Source organism: Pristis pectinata, chromosome 2 (genome assembly GCF_009764475.1).
Source record: "Pristis pectinata isolate sPriPec2 chromosome 2, sPriPec2.1.pri, whole genome shotgun sequence".
NCBI classification, from domain to species: Eukaryota; Metazoa; Chordata; class Chondrichthyes; order Rhinopristiformes; family Pristidae; genus Pristis; species Pristis pectinata.
The window spans coordinates 38,370,986-38,384,047 of NC_067406.1; the positions used below are offsets into that span (position 1 = coordinate 38,370,986).

Here is a 13,062-nt window from a genome sequence, read left to right on the forward strand (position 1 = left end):
GGAAGTGAACAACCTCCTTATAGGAAAGAAATGAATACTATCCATGAATTAATCACTTACTTACAGAGCAGAATTGGCAGAAGCCTGGCATTTGGCTGTCGCTACCCCCATTTATAGATAAAATACAGTAGGCAACTTCAGACTGGGATCTGCAGGGAGGCAACATGGGTCATTAGGTTTCACTATTTTTGTGTGTATTAAGTGATATACAGGGGTAAAAAAATATTTTCTACAACAATGGCACCTTTCCATTGGTGAGTCTATGGCAAGGGTGTTTTCAGATCTGGGTGCTACATGCGTACAACATCAGCAGAGTGCCTTGCCTGGCACTTGGGAGACACAAACAACTTCCCAGCATGGGCTTTGGCCTTTATGGGCGAGGCACCTGTGGCAGTTTTCCTGTTAATATGGGGACTGCACTTAAAAATTGCTTGATCACTTTATGTCCATTTTGTATTGGAGCAGGACAACTGATGGTGTGGCCCTCTGTCACTCATTAGTTTTTATTTCACCTGTGGTGGGAAAACGGTTTCAGAAGTAACATACCACACTTGGATAAGTTACAGGGCAGGGATTTCATAGTAACCTTGTGAACAGGGCCTGTGGAAGTGATTGGGAAGCAAAGTATCAGCTTCATAAACTTTCCTTCTGGGACCTGAAGAAGATATCCTGTCTCCTTGCATCCCATAAGGAAAGGGGAACAATGTTTAAAGGCACAAACTGGGATCATTTCTGGTCCTCACATCTGAGAAGAGCAAAGCTTCAACTGCTTCCTCATTTGGGCCCTGGTTAAAATATAAGTGTTGCATCAACTGATATCATCAGTATCTAATCTGCTTATTTAAAGAAATATCACTTTACAACAGGTGTCCTCCATGCCTTTTCAGAAGAGCTGGTTAAAATGAAATACTTCAAGAGAAAAGCAGGGCTTCAATTGTTAAGTCCCATGGATTATTCTAACTACTGCCCCTCATTTTCCCTGAGTAGTGGGGTCAGAATAATCACTTGAATATTTTGAAATTAGACAAGCAGCACCTTCAAAGCAGAATGAACATTTTTAGTGACGTTAAAATTGGTCACTGCTTGAGAAAACCCAAAACAAAGTAGATGAAAACTAGATGAGAAACGTCATAAAGATAGGGGAAACAAAATTAGAATATGTTTTATACAGGAAAAAGTCCAACCACATTAAATTCTCACATGCAGGAACTAAAATAGTGTTTGTTAGTCACAGGCTTCAGTCTTCCCTCAGTGTATTCTACCTTGACATCTCCACCATTATCCTCATGCTTGCTTGTGTAGCTCCTTATTACCAGGAGTTCACACTTCTACCAGTCTTCATTTCATTTCTTGTCATTTTTGATCTTGTCATAGAGCAAAGAGATGAGGAGAAAATATACCCACAATTCTCAGCTGACAGCAGCCCATCATTTGACAGATTGTTTGCGGATGTATGCAACAAGATGTCAATTTTACATAAATCATAGGAAGGAACCCACATGTTGCCACTTTTGCTCTTTCATGTGCCAAACTCCAATGTGCTTTTGTGTCTTGCTGTTGGAAATCATTCAGCCTGCTATAGATTCTACTCCACTTGACAGCAAATCTCATTAGAGCAAGTTTGAACCACAAATAAAAAAAAACTTTTAAGTGCTTGAAATCCACAGCAGGTCAGTCAAAATCTGAAAGAGGAAGATAGGTTAATGTGTCAAGTGGGATTTTCATCAGAACTCAATGATGGGTCCAACCTGACAAGTGAAAGTCCGTTTCTCTTCGAGATATTGACAGCCCTGCTGTTTGTTTTGCACGTCTTTTCTTATTTTTATTTCAGTTTTCAAACATTGTCTTTTTTTACCCCTTTTGTCTGCAATTTGTAACCTAGAATTTCTCAAAGCAGTTTTGCTCTTTCCCTCTGGTGGAGTACCAATTTTCTGACCCTCGGTCGATGTGTCTTTCTAGCATCAGCCCATGTGATAGATCATATGTGTTGAAAACATGAGATTCTGGATCCTATTGTCCTTCTTCATGTGCCCAACCACCAAAGTTACATCCCTTTCCATTGAGGGATACAGTGCTAAACTCATGATTTGGCCTTGGTAAGATCCCAAACTGTGCATGGACAATGCTTGACCAGTGGGCAGAAAGTGCTATGTTGTCTGCTTCCTGGTGCACCTTCAAGTGTATTATTTAAAGGAGCTCAGTCACCTTAATGCTCTTGTCAGGATCTGCAAATCAACTTGCCATTAATCCCATGAGTGGTTGCAGAGAATGTGCTGCCTTCCTGTGTTACTCTTCAGTAGTGTGACCACGTCGTCAATCAGCTGTATGAAGCTACTTCCACAGAAAATAGCTCAAAAATCAAAGTGAGATCCATCTTTGATCTATCCATGAATTTATCTCCATTAATTTCTTGAAATCCAAGATCCTGTTAGTATAACATGTTTTGCTTTGTTTCGCCCACCTCAGTGGTCTAAGGTGCTTTAACTTTCCTTTGTCCGCTGGTCTGTTCTATTAATCTCCCACTAATGATTCATAGCTGCATAACAAAAAGTCTCATTGTGTTAATAGCCTATTCATAAAACATGAGTGGAAGCAGATGTATCATCTTCCTTCAACGACAAAGCTGGCAATGGTTGTAGAATTTTATTTTACTGTAATGTCAAACTGTTAACCATTTTTTAAGCAGTCCACTGCATTCACTTTGTGAAAGTTTCCTTAGGACTAAATAGTTAGTTCATTTTGAGAAACACATTGATTCTTAATATGCCGCAGCAAAGAAACATTTTCCAGTTCTGGTTCTCCTAGTCGCCTATGTGTGCCACATTTCCATGTATGATGTATTGCAAAAGAGACTGAGAAGGCCCTGTTTAAGGCCATGTTGGTTCATTATTATTGGTATTGGTTTATTATTCTCATATGCACTGAGATATAGTGAAAAGCTTTGCCCGCTGTAGCTGAGTCTTTGCACCATATTCCATTCAACTATGATGTTAAAAGTGTTATTTTAAAACTATGAACACTCAAAAGGTCTAGTACCAGGTAGTAAAGTGAGATGGGGTAAGTTCAAAGGAGATGTGCAGGGAAAGTTTTTACACAGAGAGTGGTGGGTGTCTGGAATGCACTGCCAAGGCTGATAGTGGAGGCAAATATGATAGAGGTGTTTAAGAGGCTCTTAGATGGGTACATGAATGTGCAGAGAATGGAGGGATATAGACATTGTTTAGACAGAAGGGATTAGTTTAGTTAGGCATTTAATTACTAGCTTAATTAGTGCAGCGCAACATCGTGGGCCAAAGGGCCTATTCCTATGCTGTACTGTTCTGTGTTCTATGTACCAAAATATCAGTCATTATGTGCAATAATAGCCTATTCCTTTGCAGCACAAGAAGCAACTTGTGTTGTACAAAGCGACAAAGGCCCTGAACTAAGCCAAAGCTTCAGTGGTGTGGGAGAGAAGGGCAATAACAAAGTGCAGCACAAATGCTGTGCCCATTCCTTCTCCACTGCTGGAAATTCTCGAATGCTGATATCAGAGACAATCAAATATCACCGGATAATTAAAGGTGCAGAAAGACATCTTACTTCATCCATTCAGGGAAATAACATCCTCTAGCACAATGATAAGCATCCGTTCAAGATTCTGTGATTGCCATCGAATAATATAAACTCATGATTTGGCCTTGGTAAGGTCCCAAACTATGCATGGACAATGCTTGATCAGTGGGCAGAAAGTGTTGTGTTATCTGCTTCCTGGTGCACCTTCAAGTGTATTATAGTTAAAGGAACTCAGTCACCTTAATGCACTTGCAGGGTGCTAGGAGACGTTCCGCAAATTTCAGTAAGTCCAAAACATATCCTAGAAATATTATGGTGCCAGGCACTGTGATTTCATAATCCAGGAGCCAGTGATTCATAGAGTCATAGAGGTGTAGTGCATGGAAACAGGCCATTCAGCCCACCACAGCAACCAGTGGGCACCCATCCACATTAATCCCATCTCCCAGCACTTGGCTCGTACCTTCCTATGCCTAAGTGATGGAAGTGGTCATCGAGAGACTTCATAAATGCTGTCAGTGACCCCGCTTCAACCACTCTCTCAGGCGTTCCAGGTACTCACCAGCGTAAGTGGGTGAAAAAGATCCTTCTCAGATCCCCTGAAAATCTCTTCCCCATTATCCTAAATTTATGTCTTCTTGTTTTGTCTACCTCTGATGAGGGGAAATATTTCTTGCAGTATACCCCTCACAACTTTATATACCTCAATCATGTTTCTTCTTAACCTCTGCTCCAGGGACAACATAGCTAGCTTTTCCAGTCTCTCCTCATAACTTTAGCACTCCATCCCAGGCAACATCCTAGTGAATCTCGTCTGCACCCTCTCCAGTGTTATCACATCTTTCCTATAGTGTGGTGATCAGAACTGCACACATTACTCCAGTTGAGTCCTAACCAAAGTTTCATAAAGTTGGAGCAAAACCTTGTATTCAGTACCCCAACTAATAAAGGCCAGTATCCCATATCCCAGCCATATTTTCTGCTTGTATTGATACCTTCAAGGATCTTTGGACTTCAAGATCCCTCTGTTCATCAATGCTCCATAAGACATGGTGTATGTCCCAGCCTCATTATTACTCCCAAAATGCCTCACCTCACATTTATCATGTTTGAACTCCATCTGCCAATAATCAGCCAATATCACTCTTTGGCCTGAGACTATCCTCCACACTGTCCATGACTCGGCCAATCTTCGCATCATCTGCGAACTTATTAATCATGCCTCCAATATCCACCTCCAAATCATTTACGTATATTACAAACAACAAAGGTCCCAGCGCCGATCCCTGAGGAACACCCCTAGTAACAGGCTTCTAATGACTAAAACAATCATCGACCATCATCTTCTGCCTCCTATTGCTGAGCCCGATTTGGATCCAGTTTGCCAAATTGCCATGGGTCACATGGGCCCTAACCTTTCGGACCAGTCTCCCATGTGGAACCTTGTCAAAGGCCTTAGTGAAGTCCATGTAAACCACATCTACTGCTCTGCCCTTATCAATACACTTGGTTACCTCTTCAAAAAATTCAATCATATTAGTCAGACAGGATCTGCCCTTGACAAAGCCATGTTGGCTGTCTCTAATTAGAACCTGTCATTCCTTGTGATTATTAATCCTGTCCCTCAGCATTTCTCCAATAGCTTCCCTACTACTAGGAGACAAGGGAGACTCCAAATACTGGAATCTGGTGCAAAAAATGAGATGCAGGAGGAATTCAGTGGGTCAGGCAGCATCTGTCGATGGAAATGGACAGTCGACATTTCAAGTCGAGACCCTTCATCTGGACTCATCATGAGTTCCTCCAGCAGCTCATTTTTTTGCTCCTTACTACTAATGCCAGGCTCACAGGTCAATAATTACCAGGCTTTTCCCTGCTGAAGAGGGGGACCACATTTGCTGTTCTCCAATCAACAGGAATCTCACTTAAAAATCTCATTTAAAGCCCCAGCAATCTCTTCCCTTGACTTCCACAGGAACCAGGGATAGATCCCCTCCCACACTACGGATTTATTCACCTTTAAATGTGCCAAGGCATCAAGGACCTCAGTCCAAATGAAGGGTCTCAACCCAAAATGCCAGCAGTTCATTTCCATTCACAGATCCTGCCTAATCCACTGAGTTCCTCCAGCATTTGTTTGTTACGTTTTGTACCTCCTCTTTATTTATTGAGACTTGCACTCGACTTTCATCTTCCTCTTTGCTAAATTCTCTGACTACAAAGTCTGTTTCCTTTATAAGTACTGTTGAAAAGTATTCATTTAGGTCCTTTACTAAACCTTCTGGCTCCATACACAGATTGCCCCTGTTGCCCCTATTGGACCCTACTCTTTCCCTGGTTAATCTTTTGCACTCAATATAGTTAAAGTATGCCTTTGGATTAACCATAATCCTGCCTGCCAGTGAAGCTGTTATCTAATTTTTTTAAGTGATCTACCACAGGTATCACAGAACTTCTGCACTGATGCTCCTGCTGCAATAGACGTATCTTGGAGAACTAGCACAGAGACTGCCAGGGATTTTTGTGGTCATAAAGTGTTGTAGAGCATAGTCGCTTGGTGTTCAGTTTCCAAAGTGTTTTGCCAAGCACGTCATCATGTAAACACACTTATTTGTAACCAAATCATAAACCAATTTTAAAGAATGGATTGGCTGTTTCGTATCCACATGAGGCTGACTGTAGGACCTACGCTTCTGCTAAATTAAACTTTTGAATGGAAAGTATATCTTAAAGACCTTTTATAAACACTCGCCCCTGATGTGGAGGCTGCATTAGATGCCAGTTCACATGCAAGTCTTGATTGATACTCATTCTTCAGGATTTATTTGAGGATGAAGAAAAAAGATACCTTTCAGTGTTGTCCAAGCATGCCTCCTGGTGGTTCAAATTAAGTAACCAAATCGATGAGATCTGCAGATCTGTCTACAGGACTATAACAGTGGAGGATCGTGCATGTTCCCCAGTGGTCACACCCTGCCAAACTATTATACTCTGAGGAAGAAGGGGATAAGTAAATAATCAAATCTTCACTGCATCATGCAACTAATGTATTATAGAGATGAAAGGAAAAGCTGTGAAAGCTAGACATCTCAGGGAAACAGAAAGTGATTGAAATAATTAACAAATCCACCATCATCTGAAAGGGAAGGAGATTACTATGTCAGGTGGAGTTCCTTCAGAACTGATGAAGGGTCCCCATACAAAATATTAACCTGACAATTTTGCTTTCAAATGCTGTCAGAATTGCCACATATTTCCACATTTTTTGATTTTTATACCTCCAAAGATACAATAAATAAATACTGGTTTAAAGATTTTTTAGAAATGTCAAACAACAGGGTTAAAAACACACTTAAAATGCAACACTACCATTAATGTGTGTGTCTCAGCAGTGGAAATGCAATGAATTGTTGCATGGATTCAAAATGCAATTGTACATAAGAGGATATTATAGTTTCAGTTGCAAACACACAAACGTTTTCATACGTATTTAAATGTAACTAACACAGAATCTTTTGAGTTCACTGCGTTTAGTTGGCAGTAATCGTCTTTTGTGACATAATTGGTCCTCATGAGAAATGCTGTGAGGTTAAAAGAGATTGCAGTTTGAGGGGGAGAAAAGAAATTGCTCGCTGGCATCAATTATTTACTGTAAAAAATCAATTTCTGGCATGGCTGCAGTACAGCACAATAATGACTGCACTTTCTGATATGTCAGATTTTGCATTCTCTGAGCCATTCAGTGGGCACTCAGTAAGACACTGGCAATGGGAATTACATCTGCTCACCAAACCTCAGAACCGCAGCCTGCTTTTTGATGTGATGTGGGCTTATTTTATTTTCTTTCCTTTCATTTGTAAATCATGTTTTTCAAAGCTTCAGTGTACCCCTCAGTTGGCTTACACAGGCTGCTTTCTAAGGCTTGGAGCCTCGACGCTACAATAGGGTTGTTTGGATAGGAAGGGCTCGGTCTTTTATAGCCTGGAAAGCTATCAGAACATACCAACAGAATGACAGCTCACTGTGCCATCTGTCTACAATGGCTCACCAGGCTTTGCTGCTCATTCATTCTAGCACAAAGTTGAGCATTCGTGTTCCCTATTTGCTCAATAGGTTTCACTAATCTAGCATCAAACCCACAGCAGTCCAAGCACGTCCAATATAAGTCTGTTATTCTAACTGCTGTCATGTTTGGTGCTCTGATCCCAAACCATTCATCTGTGGGGGCTAGAAAACAAAGGATGAATGTGGGTGAGTGTGAATGTGTGAAAGTGAATAAATTATGGAACAAGGGTGTGCAGGGAACACCAAAAGAAGAAAGAGTAAAATCATTGAAGATGTGGGGAGTATACAATTGTGCTTGGAATCATGGAAATATACATCAGGAGGCCATTCAGCCTGTTGTGTCCATGCCAACCAAAGAAGAACTAGTTAGTGTAATCTGAAAGCCCTGTGGTTCACCTGCTAATCCAGGTTCTTTTTAAAGGGGATACGTTTTTTTTCTGCCTCCAAGAGCTTTTCAGGCAGTGATTTCCAAACCCTAGCCACTGTTTGAATGAAAAAAAATCTTCCTCACCTTCCTGCTGATCCTTATCTTAAGTCCAGTGACTTCCTCTCATCGAGAAACAGGTCCTTAATTTTAAAGAAATTCAACTGCTGCTTGCTTTTGGATGATGAAGATTAGAGTGGGGCAGAGACAGAATCAAGAAGGGACTGTAATTAGTGGAGAGGTTCTGAGCTGGCGGAGAAAAAGGAAGGCTCGAGGCAACAAAATCAGGTCTGCAAATATGATTAGGTACTATAGACTGGCAAGCAAATATTCTGCAGTGACTGCTGTGTTAACAGGCTTGCTGTTGCAAAGTCGTGAATGGATTAATTAAGAGTAAGTTTAAAATTCTACTTCAGATAGTGCAAAGGAAAAACTTCACTGTACCTGAAAGGAAGTTCCAAAGACCAGTGGGAATTTGGTGCCACAAACATAAAGTCTGGATTTTAAAGAAGCGTTGCTTTCCCTTCAAACAATCCCCTGCCCATAGGTGCATGCTATATCAAAGTAATATCACACTCCACGATTTCCTATGGGTTTTAAGACAGATTTCTTCGGCAGAAGTAGAGCCCAAAAATCCTCACTTGCAAGCTAAACTGCATGGTGTGTTTTGCTGTTAGCCCAATGGTACATACTGTGGAATTTCATTATTATTTGAGCTTAGGTCAGGTAATTAAGACATGGTTATATATTTGTACATCAAATCAGTCCAATTTTTTTTTGCCAACATGAAAAATTCAGCAAATGTGGCATTTCATGGCCATAGGAACAAATCTCATAACACCAACCATGAGGCGGCCTTGCTTAAAAGTAGGGCACAGCAATCACAATCGTACTGTCTGTGTCCAGGGAATTACAGCTGCTGAGATTCTTCAAGAGAGGATTCCCATAGTCCAGCTGTTAGGCACATGTGAGTGTCAGAATGCTTCACCAGCTGTATTCCCTTTTGCTTCTGGTCTTGAAATGAACTATTACATTCAGCTGAGCAGATGGCGCTTCCTCATTGAAAAAAACAGTGATATCCTTAAACCCCCCTATCAGGAGGTACAACACTTCTTCATTCAGCACATTTAGTTCAGCTGATCAGTCCTTCACCTCCAGCAAATATCGGCTTCCACTTTCCCAGCACGTTCTCTTTTGGCTTTCGAGGCCTCTTCCCACAGCTACAAAATGCATAGTATCATACTGGCAGACTTCCTACAGGTTCTCTGAACAACTCTTTCCATCCCAATTCATTTCATTCGCCCAAAATGACGATCCATATCGGATATCTTTTGTTCTTTTTGTCAGTCGCTGAAGGGCCATGCTTCACAGCTCCAGGGATCCGGTTTCAATCCTGATCTCCTAGGTTATCTGTGTGTGGAGTTTACATGTTCTGTCTGTGACCAAATGGGTTTCCTCGGGTGCTCCAGTTTCCTCCAACATCCCAAAGACATGTTGATTAGTAGGTTATTTGGCCACTGTAAATTGCCCTGAATAAGGAGGCGAATGATAGAATCTGAGGAGAGATGATGGGAACGTAGGGAGAAAAGGTTACAGGGAAAATTAGTGGGGAATGGGATTGTTGAGCCACAAAGTTCTCAGTGAGCTGAAATGGTCTCATATATTGTAAGGAAATATGGAATGATTTTTGCAAGAGAAAAGGTGGTTGGCAAACCTACTATTTGCTTCCAAATAGATGCAGCTGTCAAAACGCCACACTCTATCTCTGACAATTGCTGTTTTGTGAAAAAGGACATGAAACCTACCTCCTTTTGTTAAGAAAGTGACTGATCTCCAGACAATGTGTTCTGACATGGGCATGGCAGACAGAATTTCCTCCTTCCGTGCTGCATCATTTGTGATTCCATGAAGGCACCATAGCTTAGAAATTCAGTCACATAGTTCTGTTCTCTCAGCACATTCCATGACTGGAAGTTGCTTATTTCCAGAGTGGTATACAATGGTGACTATTCCCACATCACTCTAAAAACTTGATTGGGCACTGCTGGTCACGATTTCCTTTATGCCAGTCACACAAATGGTTATATTTTACCCCATCCAACACTCCTTTGTTATGTTACCTGGGAAATTAAGTTATGTCGTTCCAAAGAGTGACTGTTACTGCTCACTCGTGGAACAACATGTTTTCATAGCACTGCTCCCTCTGTAACCTCCTGGTGCACATTACATCCTGTGTTGCGAACCTGACCCAGGATGACCCTATTAATTTATCTGTTCTTCTCAGCTCCTTCCCCATTACTGGCCGAATCTCTGACCATTCAACACCCCTCATCCCCACCCCAACACTTCACTCTCCAGCCACCTCCACCCTCCCCATCAGCCCCACTTGGGGTCCCAGGCCTTTTCTCCCATCTGAACCCCATCCGATTCCAGGCCAAGTCCCATCTCCACTGTATATTCCTTCATGTTTTACTCAGCATGTGAAGAAAACTAACAAGCAGTCAACACGGTCCGAAGCCTTGGGCCACTGATACTACTGAATTTTGCTGGCAAACAATAGTCAAAATACCCTTTCACCACATTTCTAATGCTGCAACTGACTTTTTAAGGGCTAGCCTTCTGATATGCTTTCAAAAATCTTAGTAATACAGTTGTTTTTCCATTTTACAATCTGCAATTGTCAAATAAATGGAAAGTAGGGTTTGTAGAGCACTTTTGATTCTTGCTCTGAGAATAGCTTTATATTTTGCACGCAAAACAGATGTTTGTAAAAAAAACAATACTGCGACCCACCTCCGTTTCCATATCCCTGTTTTTGATTTTTAAAAGTATATAAAAAGTGTTTCAGAAATCATGGGAGCATATTACTTTTCTGTTTGCACAATGTGAGTTATTAGAGTGTACAAACCTCCACTTTGGAAGTTAAATTGATGCTGAGTTTATTGTTCACCTGACAGTGAGATTCCTACTTCAGCATGCTGTCAGAAGGTGTACTAGCCAGGGACCAGGCACAGCTCGACTAGAAGAAAAATGGGAATATTGGAATCTATTCTGGTCAGGTTTTTGAAAAAGTGCTATTGGCTGAGAACACAGTGCAGGCAACCTGCTTGATCCACTCTTAAACACAATTCAAGATATAAGAAAACTATAATGGAAGAGGAATGCCAGATATAAAAATGTAAAAAGTAATGCAAATGATGAGTCAAGGGACCTGGCATAAATGATTCATTTACTCACATAAAAAAGAAACATAACTGAAGTATATAAGTATTAACTAATTGCCACTTGTCAACATTGTCAAAATATCTTTTATGCTTCCAATCAAACAGTTGAACACATTCATTATTGATTTTTGGTTATCTAAAATTCCATATACCTGAAGTCATTTGTCCTCCCTGGAGTAGTTTGGATAATTAGAAGTTGACTGTACTCCAAGCAACATATTGATATTTCATATGTTCAGTATAGCCTAAAACCAGCACTAAAAAGGCAGTGATATTTTCAGATGCCATGCCTTTATGCATAACTCTTACCCACCCTTAAAAATTCAATGTTTTTTTTATCAAACTGTATAAGGAACATATGACTAAACATTTAACGTGATTCTTCTGAAATTGTGTCTTTATAAAGCACACTAAAGCAGAAAAGCACCTTCAGCCAATCTATTATTTTGTTTTAGGTCTGGGCCTGAAGTATATACAGAGAACCCAACTTTCAGAGATCTATGCTGTTACCTTCTGAAACACTGAATTTATTGTAGCTCGGGGCCAGGCAATCCTTTGCTTTGGTTACTTGTTCTTAAACAGTAAATGGTTTCAAAGGCTCACTCAAAATTCAAAAATATTCAACCACTAAAACAAGTTTGATGTTAAGTTCTTAATACAATTCAACTGTGGAATCTTAACTTTTTTCATATATAGAACTGTTGCTGCTTAGGATATCATGGCAGAGTTATCTTTTGGAAAATTATATACAACATACTTTTCAGCTATGAAAATGTACATTTCCAAAGTTACTTTTCACTCCTATTCTCTCATTTGGTAAATGGGCTACCTGGTTGCTACTCAGCCGATCAGTGAAGATTCGTCCACATTACTTTATTTCAGATTTCCAGCTTTTTGCTTTTCCGTACTCTAGAACTACAAAGAGAAAAGCTGAAGCAGGCTTCCTGTTTTGATTGCTATTCAGTGATAGACCAGATGAGATCAATTTCAACCATAGTGGTGCAACTTCCAGTACAAATAGATAGCCAAATGTTGCACTAGAAATAGAAAAGATATGTCCCAGGTTTCTACAATATATCTATTTGATTATAAATTGTAACAATTTGAGAGTGACGGTAAACTTCAAATTTATCACCTTAGCATGAACTGCTGTTTGACAATGATGCAAGGTAAATCCAAAGGTATGGGTTATTGAGTGGGGACCATTGCTTGCACTCAACTCTGACTTTCCCCTAATTTATCCCCTCTAGATCCTGAAGAACTTCTCACTGCCCCAGATGATCCCAGAACCAGTGAGGTCCAGAGTGTGTCTGGGCCTTTGTTCTGGGTGTGCCAGGATGGGTCCCACTTGTGAAAGTCCTCTGGAAGCCTCTGACAAAATCATCCCAGCCTTGCAGTCACTTAGATCTGTCAACATTTTTTCATGTTTCTAAATGTTCTATATTCAAAAGCATTTAAGAATTATTAAAAACAAAATAAGCAATTACAAAAAATCAACAGTTTTCAAAGAATAATAAAGATCAACTGAAAACACTTAAAATGTTTTTTTAAATAATAAAACATATAATTAAAAAAAATGTAACTTATCCTATCCTTCCTTGCCTTCCCGTCAGCCCTTGAAATCACCATTCAAATGAGCATTTTCGCAGACTCTGCCTAGGGTCCAACCTGGCACGGGATCTGAGAGCAGATTCCCCAGCACAAATGTTGGGGAATCTCAGCAAGCTCCTGCTCCACTGTTGGAATGCAGCCGAGAAGTCACCAGCGAAGCTTTGCCAGTAATTTTGGAAATTC

The 13,062-nt window shown here is 40.5% G+C and overlaps 1 protein-coding gene across 8 annotated transcripts in view; it reads left to right on the forward strand.

Moving 5' to 3' along the window:
• Positions 1 to 13,062, forward strand: part of celf4 (CUGBP, Elav-like family member 4) — a 903,775-nt gene that overhangs the window by 591,300 nt on the left and 299,413 nt on the right. The gene's annotated exons all lie outside the window — the stretch shown is intronic.